This window comes from Salvelinus fontinalis, chromosome 11 (assembly GCF_029448725.1).
Source record: "Salvelinus fontinalis isolate EN_2023a chromosome 11, ASM2944872v1, whole genome shotgun sequence".
Taxonomy (NCBI): Eukaryota; Metazoa; Chordata; class Actinopteri; order Salmoniformes; family Salmonidae; genus Salvelinus; species Salvelinus fontinalis.
The window spans coordinates 22,534,072-22,544,514 of record NC_074675.1 but is presented as its reverse complement, the minus strand read 5'-3'; the positions used below and the strand labels follow the sequence as shown (position 1 = coordinate 22,544,514).

At 41.6% G+C, this 10,443-nt stretch overlaps 1 pseudogene; it reads right to left on the bottom strand.

Annotated features, from left to right (window-relative positions):
- Nucleotides 1–7,211: 7,211 nt before the first annotated feature.
- On the bottom strand, nt 7,212–9,761 carry LOC129866074 (solute carrier organic anion transporter family member 1C1-like; annotated as a pseudogene).
- Nucleotides 9,762–10,443: the final 682 nt, after the last annotated feature.

Sequence of the window (10,443 nt, the reverse complement as noted above, 5' to 3'; positions counted from 1 at the left end):
GAAGCAACACTGATTGACAATAAATTTCACATGCTGTTGTGCAAATGGAATAGACAAAAGGTGGAAATTATAGGCAATTAGCAAGACACCCCCCAAAACAGGAGTGATTCTGCAGGTGGTGACCACAGACCACTTCTCAGTTCCTATGCTTCCTGGCTGATGTTTTGGTCACTTTTGAATGCTGGCGGTGCTCTCACTCTAGTGGTAACATGAGACGGAGTCTACAACCCACACAAGTGGCTCAGGTAGTGCAGTTCATCCAGGATGGCACATCAATGCGAACTGTGGCAAAAAGGTTTGCTGTGTCTGTCAGCGTAGTGTCCAGAGCATGCAGGCGCTACCAGGAGACAGGCCACTACATCAGGAGACGTGGAGGAGGCCGTAGGAGGGCAACAACCCAGCAGCAGGACCGGTACCTCCGCCTGTTATTTTTTGTTTACATGTAATCTTTTGGTTCAACCATAATGCATAATAAGCATCATCAACAAGTGGAACATATCGAGTGTACACTGATAAGCTGTAGAAATAATATTTCCATTTATAAGACTTGTTCATAAAAGAGAGAATTGTTCACAAGAAGGGCCTGGGATCAAAGTCAATATTCAGACCACTAGGGGTAAATGTGTTTAGAAAGGATATCCAGTAAGCCTCCCTTTGTAGTAGTGGGATCTCAATGTTACCTCCTTTGCTTGGTAGTGCAGCATGCTCAATGCCTGTGTATTTGAGGGAGGAGATAGGATGGTTAGCTTCAACAAAGTGAGCTGCTACTGGATAGTCAATGTTCTTACACCTGATTGAGCTGTGGTGTTCAGCTATGCATTGTTTTAATTGTCTTTTCGTTTGTCCTACACAGGCTTTCCCACATGAGCAGGTTATGAGATAGATTACTCCCTTTGTCTTGCGTGAGATGATACCCCTAACAGGGATTGTTCAACCTGTATGTGGGTGTCTGAAGAAGGGTGTTTTTATAGTGCTATTGCAATGTCGGCATGAACCACATTTGTAGTTCCCATTTGGAATGGGTGTCAAGAGTGTCTGAGTGGGCTAAAGGGGCAGGTTAGATCTCACCAAGCTATCTCCAATATTGCGACCACGCTTATAGAACACCAGTGGGGGTTCCTTGAAGAGGTGTGTGATTGTTTTTTGTCTGATTGCAGAATATGCCAGTGTTTTTTCAGGATTTCTTTCATTTTCTCCGAACACTTGGTTGTTGCATTGTTTTTCTTCTTTGGTTGAGTTTTTAGCAATTCCTCTCCTGTTTTTTTAGATATTTTTTATCATTGCAGCATCAAGAGGTTTGTCCTTGTAGCCTCTCATTTTGAATTTATCTGTCATTTTTTTTAGCATTGTTGTCAAAATCTGTCTGGTGGCCACAGTTTTGTTTAACCCTGCATTACTGCCATTCTACAGCATGAGAGATGAGGTCTCATGCTGGGAGGAAGTGTGCATCACCAGAGGACATCGCACCCTGATTCCAGAGGTCCTGAAAGTGCAAGTGCTTCGCATGGCATATGAGGGGCACCTGGGCATCGTTAAGGGGAAGCAAAGGTGCAGGGACACGGTCTGGCAGCGAAATATTGACAGTGATATAGAGTATATTGTGAAGGACTGCACAGCATGCCCGATGAGTGGGAAATCAGGCAGAACCACTCATGCACCCCTGACACCAATGGAATGGCAAAAGGCTCCCTGGTGTAACCAGACACTTCCTGGGTTGTCACACTGTAGGAAGTATTGGATGAGCAGGTGGAAGGAGAATAACTAACCCTAACCATAAACCTAACCTTAACATTACTGTATTTACAGAAAGTATTCATACCCCTTTACTTATTACAAATGTTGTTGTGTTACAGCCTGAATTCAAAATTGATTAATTTATATATATGTTTACCTATCTACACACAATACCCCATTGTGACAAAGTGAAAACATGTTTGTAGACATTTTTGCTAATTTATTGAAAATGAAATACAGAAATATCTCATTTACAAAGGTATTCACACCCCTGAGTGAATACTTTGTAGAGGCCTTTTTGGTAGCGATTACAGCTGTCTTTTTGGTTAAGTCTCTAAGAGCTTTCCACACCTGGATTGTGCAACATTTGCCCATTATTCTTTATTTTCAAATTGGTTGTTGATCATTGCTAGACAACCATTTCCGGGTCATGCCAGGAACATTCACTGTCTGTCACGCCCTGACCATAGATTGCTTTGTATGTTTCTATGTTTTGTTTGGTCAGGGTGTGATGTGGGTGGGCATTCTATGTTGTATGTCTAGGTTGTCTATTTCTGTGTTTGGCCTGGTGTGGTTCTCAATCAGAGGCAGCTGTCTATCGTTGTCTCTGATTGGGAGCTATACTTAGGTAGCCTGTTTTCCATTGTGTGTTGTGGGTGATTGTTTTCTGTTTAGTGTATGTTCACCTGGCAGAACTGTTTCATTTTCCTCGTTGTTTTGTGTAGTGTTCAGTTTCAATTAAATATGACAAACACTTACTACGCTGCATTTTGGTCCTCCTCTCCTTCCACCAACGAGAATCGTTACACTGTCTTCTTGGTAAGCAACTCCAGTGTAGATTTGGCCTTATGTTTTAGGTTATTGTCCTGGAAAGCATTCCCGCTAAGATTTTGCCTGTGCTTAGCGCCATTCCGTTTATTTTTTTATCCTGAAAAATTCCCGTCCTTAATAATTACAAGCATAACCATAACATGATACAGCCACCACTATGCTTGAAAATATGGAGAGTGGTCCTCAGTAATGTGTTTTATTCGATTTGCCCCAAACATAACACTTTGTATTCAGAACAAAATGTGAATTGCTTTTCCACATTTTTTGCAGTATTACTTTAGTGCCTTGTTGCAAACAGGATGCATGTTTTTGAATATTTTTATTCTGTACAGGCTTCCTTCTTTTCACTCTGTCAATTCGGTTAGTATTGTGAAGTAACTACAATGTTGTTGATCCATCCTCAGTTTTCTCCTATCACAGCCATTCAATACTGTAATTGGACTCATGGTGAAATCCTTGAGCGGTTTGTTTTTCGGATTATAATTCCACTTTGACATTATGGGGTATTGTGTAAAGGCCAGTGACACAAAATCTCAATCATCAATTTTAAATTCAGGCTATAACACAAGAAAATGTGGAAAGAGTCAAGGGGTGTGAATACTTTCCGATAGCACTGTATATAGCATGAACTGCAGTTGTTCTTTTATTGTGTTACTGTCACGTTCCTGACCTTGTTTTCCTTTTGTATAGCTTTGTTTTGTTGGTCAGGACGTGAGCTGGGTGGGCATTCTCTGTGTTTGTTCCTTGTTAAGTGTCAGGGTTAATTGACCTTGTATGGCTCTCAATCAGAGACAGGTGTTTTCGTTTTCCTCTGATTGAGAGACATACATAGGGAGGTTGTTTCTCACTGTTTGTTTGTGGGTGATTGTCTCCTGTGTCAGTGTGTGTCGCACCATATTGTTTGTACATTGTTCCTTTTGTGTAGTCTATTTTCCCTGTTCGTGCGTTCTTAGTGTTATATGTAAGTTCGTATACTTCAGGTTTGTCTACATTTGTTTTGTTATTTTGTTAATTATTTCAAGTGGTTTCGTTTCGTGTTTTTCCCGTCTTGTTTTATTAAAATTATGTCATCACAACCCGCTGCGCCTTGGTTCAATCACTACTCCTCCTCTTCGGTTGTAGAGGAGGAGGAATACCGTTACAGTTACTTTATCATTTTTTACTTTAAATACTTTAGTAAATATTTTCTTAACTCTTCTTGAACTGAACTGTTGGTTAAGGGCTTGTAAGTAAGCATTTCACAGTAAGGTCTATTTGGCGCATGTGACAAATAAAGTTTGATTTGATTTACCCTTGATAGGACATAGTGAGGCCAGCCACCTCTGAGTTGTCACACTGTAGGAAGCACTGGATGAGCAGGAGGCAGAAGGAGAGGAAGAGTCGGGCCGCTCCCAGAACGCTCAGCTTGAACCGCTTCATCACAAAGCCTCCCACAATGATCCCAATTGCCACCGCAGGCAGGTTCATTAAAACTGGCCAGACAGACAAGTCAAGTTTGTAGTACTTTATTGTCCTAAAAGCAGTGAAATCATTTGCCATGCATCACATTTTAAAACCACATACAACATTAAAAACATGAAATGCAACAGGCTAAATTGATAGATTTGTAATAACGGTCAGGAAAGTAGTTGAATATATTTAGTTAGGAAGCATAGATTGATAAACGTGTTACAGCATGATTTATAATGTCTAGCACGTGTAAAACTAATCCACAGCAGAGTATTGTAAAAACACTTATGTTACTGCTGAGTGTAAGTTGTGTGGGAAAAGTGTTGCATGACAGTCATGTACAGTATGAGCTAGATACTCATTGACAAGTGGTGAGTAATCAGGTTAGCTACTGTACTATCTAATAACAGTTCAGAGTGCTCTTTCAGTTTAAAGTTGCCGCCCACACACACACACACACTGACTTTTAGTCATAATTATCTCTGTTAATCTCAAGCACATGTTCTTTCAATGACAACATTGTTTCGGCTTTCTTCTGAATGAAGGAGAGAGAAGGAGAGAAAAAGTGTGTGTGTGTGTGTGTGTATATATGTGCCTCCTGTACTGTAGCCTACCTATAAAGAAGATTGCCTTGGAGGGAGACTGCCCGTAGACTTGCTCCATGAACTTGGGTTTGAAGGTGATCATCCCTATGAAGCCGTTGACTGCCACCAGGGACATCAGAATGATCAACAGATAGACTTTGTTGCTGAACAGCCTTTTCAAGGACGGCCCAAAATCTGGAAATGACAATAAATAACACAATTCAGAAAGAATTTCAAAAATACATACTGTAATATTCAGTAGCAAAACAGTCTGCAACCAACCATACACAAACAACTACCCTCACATGACATAGCAACATCATAGAAGTGAATTATCTTCAGATTCAACCCAAATAGAATGATTAACGAATTAGTAACTAATAAAATGAAGCAAATGCAACATGATTATTAGTAACACATATTCCGCCATAAATACAATATTGATGTGCACATATAAATACAACCCAGCTTACATAAAATAGACAATGTATGATTTGTTAATTCAAGGGTCTGTGACCTAAATCCACAGAGCCAGTCCACATAGATCTTGGCACAGAAGGATCCAAACAGGAAGTCAAATACGGGCCTCAGGATGCCAACAGTCTGTAAACAAGGGAGGCAGAGAAGACAGAGAGAGTTGTTCAGATACAGTTCAAGCAGCAAGCAACAGAAAAGACAATAGATTTAACTGAAATCAGTCCAGTAGTTTGGCCAGATTCGTTTGTCATGTGGTTTGCTGTAGCTGATACATCTAAATCAGTTACCGGTATTTGTAGGATGGCAGACTTTGATATGGAATGCCTGAAGAGGTTGTTTCTAACCAAGGTTTACATGATTTGCCAGACTAAAATACAGTTCGATACAAATCAAGTAACAGCTAAAGTTTTAATGTGGTAGGTGTTGGGTGAAGTTGCCCCAAGATCCTGATCTTGGGTCAGTTTTAATTTCCCCCACTAAGCTTAGGATTGAGGAGGGGAAGTTGTTCCTAGACCTGCATCTAGGTGAAACTTCAACCGGGAGCAATTTGGTATAAAAAGAGGTTTACTATCCAATGTTGATATGGTACACCTGAAAGTGTTTTTTACTAACCAAGGTAGATGGCAGTGTTCACCTTTCTGGCGTAGTCATCCAGATAGGACACTCTACAAGGCATGACAGGGGTCTCACCAATCCCACACAGCATGTTACCCAGGAATACATAGATCCACATGGATGAGCCTGCCTCCTTCTCACACGCTGCGGGAACACAATTTCTGTTTAGAACACGGTTTCTTAATCCTGATCCTGGGGACCCAAAGGGGTGCACATTTTGGTTTTTGCCCTAGCAATAAGACACTTGTTTCCACTAATCCACTCATCAGTCAGGTGTGTTAGGGCTAGGACAAAAACAAAAAAGTACACCATTTTGGGTTCCTAGAACCAGGATTCTGAAAAAACTGGCTTATATAACTAGGATAGGATCAACTTAAGGGTAAAATGGTCTTGAATACACAGTGCTGCTCTATAAAAAATACCTTATGGAAAACTATTTTTTATTTTACCCCCTTTTTTGTGATATCCAATTGAGATCTTGTCTCATCGCTGCAACTCCAAAACGGGCTCGGGAGAGGCGAAGGTCGAGTCATGCATCCTCCGAAACTTGACCTGCCAAACCGCGCTTCTTAACACCCGCCCGCTTAACCCGGACGCAAGCCGCACCACTGTGTCAGAGGAAACACTGTTTAACTGACGACCGAAGATAGCCTGCAGGCGCACGGCCCACCACAAGAGCACGATGAGACAAGTAAAGCCCCTCCGGCCATACCCTCCCCTAACAATGCTGGGCCAAATTGTGCACCGCCCTATGGGACTCCCAGTTGTGACACAGCCTGGAATCGAACCTGGGCCTGTAGTGATACCTCAAGCACTGTGATGCAGTGCCTAAAACCACTGCACTACTCAGGAGACCCTGTGGCAAGCTTTTAACCTGTGGCACACCATTTATCTGAGATTGGCGCAGTGGAGGCTGGTGGGAGGAATTATACAGTGGTGGGCTCATTGTAGTGGCTGGAATGCAATTAATGGACCGGAGTCAAACGTGGTTTCCAAATGTTTGATACCGCTCCATTTATTCCATTCCATGTATTCCATTGAGCCCGTCCTCCTATAGCCCCTCCCACTAGCCTCATCTGGTTTGGCGGTAATACTGTATCAACACGAAAATTCATAGGAATAATATATTGTTCAAGGTACCCAGATGCAGCCAGACTCGGATGCTGCTGTGATGGTGATTGACTCGTTACCTGCTTTACTCGCAGCTGTAGCCTGATCATTTATGACCAGATGACTCGTGTTGGATCGACAAGACAGAATACTCTGTAGTGTTTTCCTCGGGTATATGTGACAGGGTTGTTTCATACATACCTGAATGGGAAAGAAATGAAATGTATGTTTCCTCTATAAAGTGATACAGTGGTTTTGAGAAGTTTTGAGATACCCCATATCCCTTCTTCATACCCAAGCATTTCTTTATTGTTTTTTGTACCGCTTCTTAAAGAAGTGTTAAGATTTTCTTTCAAATCTTCATTGTCACCTCTTATGTTTACTTACATGTATATACTATGCACAAATATACATAGTCTAGATACAATAAACTAAATAAGAGGTAGACTTACTGTCCCTGGAAGAAGTGTGGCAGAGCGGTGAGGAAGGCCCCAGCAGCCATGATGAGACAGACAATCCCTATCAGTCTGGGCCTGTGGAGCTTCGCCCCAAAGTAACTCACAGATGCTATCACCAGCAGGTTACCTGGCAGGAGAGAGAACAGACAACCATGGTATAGCCAATGAGTAATGTTTATGGAGCTAAAGTTAGAAGGCAAAACCTCACAGGGCACAGGATTTTACTGTTCAGAATCAAATCAACCCCAATACTTATTGGATTGTATATCTGAAAGGATTGTGAGCAAAATGTTGAAAATTCCACCTAGCCCATCACAGGGCTTTAACATTCAACCTTATTTGTCCCAGAGGAATGTTGGTTGTGCAGCAAGACCACACATAAAAATACAAAAAAAATAACATGGTATGTTTAGGTGGAGCCCTATAACTGCACTGCTTACACACTTTCAGATGTTCAGGACAAGTATATAGGGCTAGTGGCCAGGGTTTGATGTCCTCCTGAAGAACAATAAACATCATCTGTTGATTTCGGGCCCTGGGCAAACAAGGCCTTAGGACTAAGTACTTAGGAAATTAGGCCTACCCATCTCAACGCTGCCGTCGATGACTCCTATGAGTGAGCTGGGGATGTCGAAGCGTCTCTCTATCTGGGTGATAGAACTCTTCATGTAGCTTCCCCACAAAGGCTTTGGCGAAATACACAAAGGACAGGGAAACCAGGAGCAGCTGTGAAAATGAACACAAAGCAGAGTTCGATGAAGGCAATGTCCCTAGAGTCTAGATGTTGATCTGAGGCCAGATTTGTGTTGCCCAGACTATGGTTCATTTTGGGGTTTGGGAAGGGTAAACTGATATCCTAAATCTACCCAGAGGGGTCAGAAAAACATGAGTTTGTTTTGTTTGACACCACTTCCCCTGGCCTACATTCAGTTCAGACAGAACATCTACTGTAGTTCAAGACAACGAGTAATACCCAGACACAGAAAACAAAACTCGGAAAACTCCCATTTTCATCCAGCCATGTGCTCATGTCGCCTGAGTTATGGAGTCACAACAAAGGTTATCGACCATCATAACAGTCAGTTCTAGGGAATAATTTGTGTACACATCTGTAAGTGAATGTATGTGTGTGTACAGTATGTATGGCTGAATAAATACAAACACTGTGTTTCAACAAAATGTTTAGGTTGAAAAACTGCTTTGTCATTTTACAGGTCTGGCTGTTGAATGACACACCAAAAAAATTGACTCTTGTATCTGCCCCCTCCTCTCCACCCCTCCTACCTATTCACCTATTTACATATTTGGCCTCCCTCCCCTTCAGTTCCTTCAGTTCAGATATACAGGTAGTTAAGAGTTTGTTTGCTCTTTTATTAGTCAATCTGCCATTGGTGTTTTTTTTGTAAAATACTGAAACTGAGCTGTAAAGAGAATAAACGATTAAAAGCTGTCGGTAAAGGACTGGGTCAGAGGCTATCCATGGACTAGGTTTACACAATCACTGTAATCCCATTTGCCATAGTCAACAGCAGCACATATAAAAGCCAGGCGGCCTTTCAAAACTTAACTTACTTAGTCGTCTTCCTTCCTATGTGGAACATAAAGCTTCCACAAGATAATGCCACTATTCCCTAGCTTCTGCCTGTCTGGCCAATACTTCAATCAGGCTTATTTCATCTTATTTAACCTTTAATTTTCTCTTTCCAGGATATGTGTTTTTCAAGAGACACCAGAAGGTTCTCCTTGCAAGTTCTGTGTGGACGTCACGTTCCTGACCTGTTTTATGTTATTTTTGTATGTGTTTAGTTGGTCAGGGCGTGAGTTGGGGTGGGCATTCTATGTTTTGTGTTTCTATGTTTAGGTCACTTGTAATTAGCCTTATATGGTTCTCAATCAGGGACAGGTGTTTGACGTTTTCCTCTGATTGAGAACCATATATAGGTTGGCTGTTCACACTGTTTGTTTGTGGGTGATTGTCTTCCGTGTCTGTGTAGGTTGCACCACACGGGACTGTTTCGGTTTGTTTGTTCGTTCGTTCGTTAGTTGTAGTCTGTACCTGTTCGTGCGTTCTTCATGTTATATGTAAGTTCTCATGTTTTAGGTCAGTCTACGTCTTTTTGTTGTTTTGTAATTCTCCAAGTGTTTTTCGTGTTCGTCTTTGTCTTTCAATAAATTCATTAATTATGTATTCACAACCCGCTGCATTTTGGTCCTCCGATCCTTCTCTCCTCTCCTCGTCCGAGGAGGAGGAAGAACTAGACACCCATTTCAGTGTACCACTATTAAGTTGCAAATGTTTCTTTCCAAGTGCATCTAATTGTACTGTTTCTCATCATCATCTACTAGGAGGCATACATCCTTACTAAACTGAATGCCCTGATGATGAAACGAGTACCAGCTAGTTACCATCACAGAGATTCAGGGTGATGATATTATGAATTATTACACCAACCTTCAGTTCGGAGCAGCAAAGCTCCCAGGGTGCCTTAGTTTCAGCACTCATGATGACCTCCGCAGTTGACACAGGTAAATGTAGAAGGAACCAGGACCTATAGACAGACGGCAAGATCTGAGGTTGGCCACTGCGATTATCAAAACCTGGAGAACCTAGTTTTCTCAGGTACAGCAAATGTCATTGCAGCTATGCAGATTAAGAATTAAATAATATTTGTATCCTCCTGTTGCTCTAGTCATTATATAAATTATCAAACAAATCAGTCAACATACTGTGGGCAACACACACTATCTAACACAAGGAATGTTGTGAAATACAATATATTGATTTAAAAAAAAACGTTTTTACCAGTTCAGCAGCAGAGGTCTCACGAGGAGATGGAGAGATGTGTTAAAGTGGCAGAGGACTTCACTGACTGGACTTTGGTCAAAGAGCAAACCTTTATCTCAAAGAGGTATCATAACACAGGTAGTTTGGATCCTGGATGTTGATTGGCTGAAACGATAACATCCATTCTACAGTAGTCAGTAACCGCAGGCCACAACTCGCAAACTCTTTGATCATGTCAACATGTAGTTCTTCCCCTAAAAAACATGAGTGTCCATGAGAGAGGTAGTACCCATCCATAGGTATCCTGGAGAAGAGAGTCCACAAGGTTCACGGAACACTATGGCACAGATGCAAAACACAATTACACACACAAACACGCTCACACATTTACACACACACA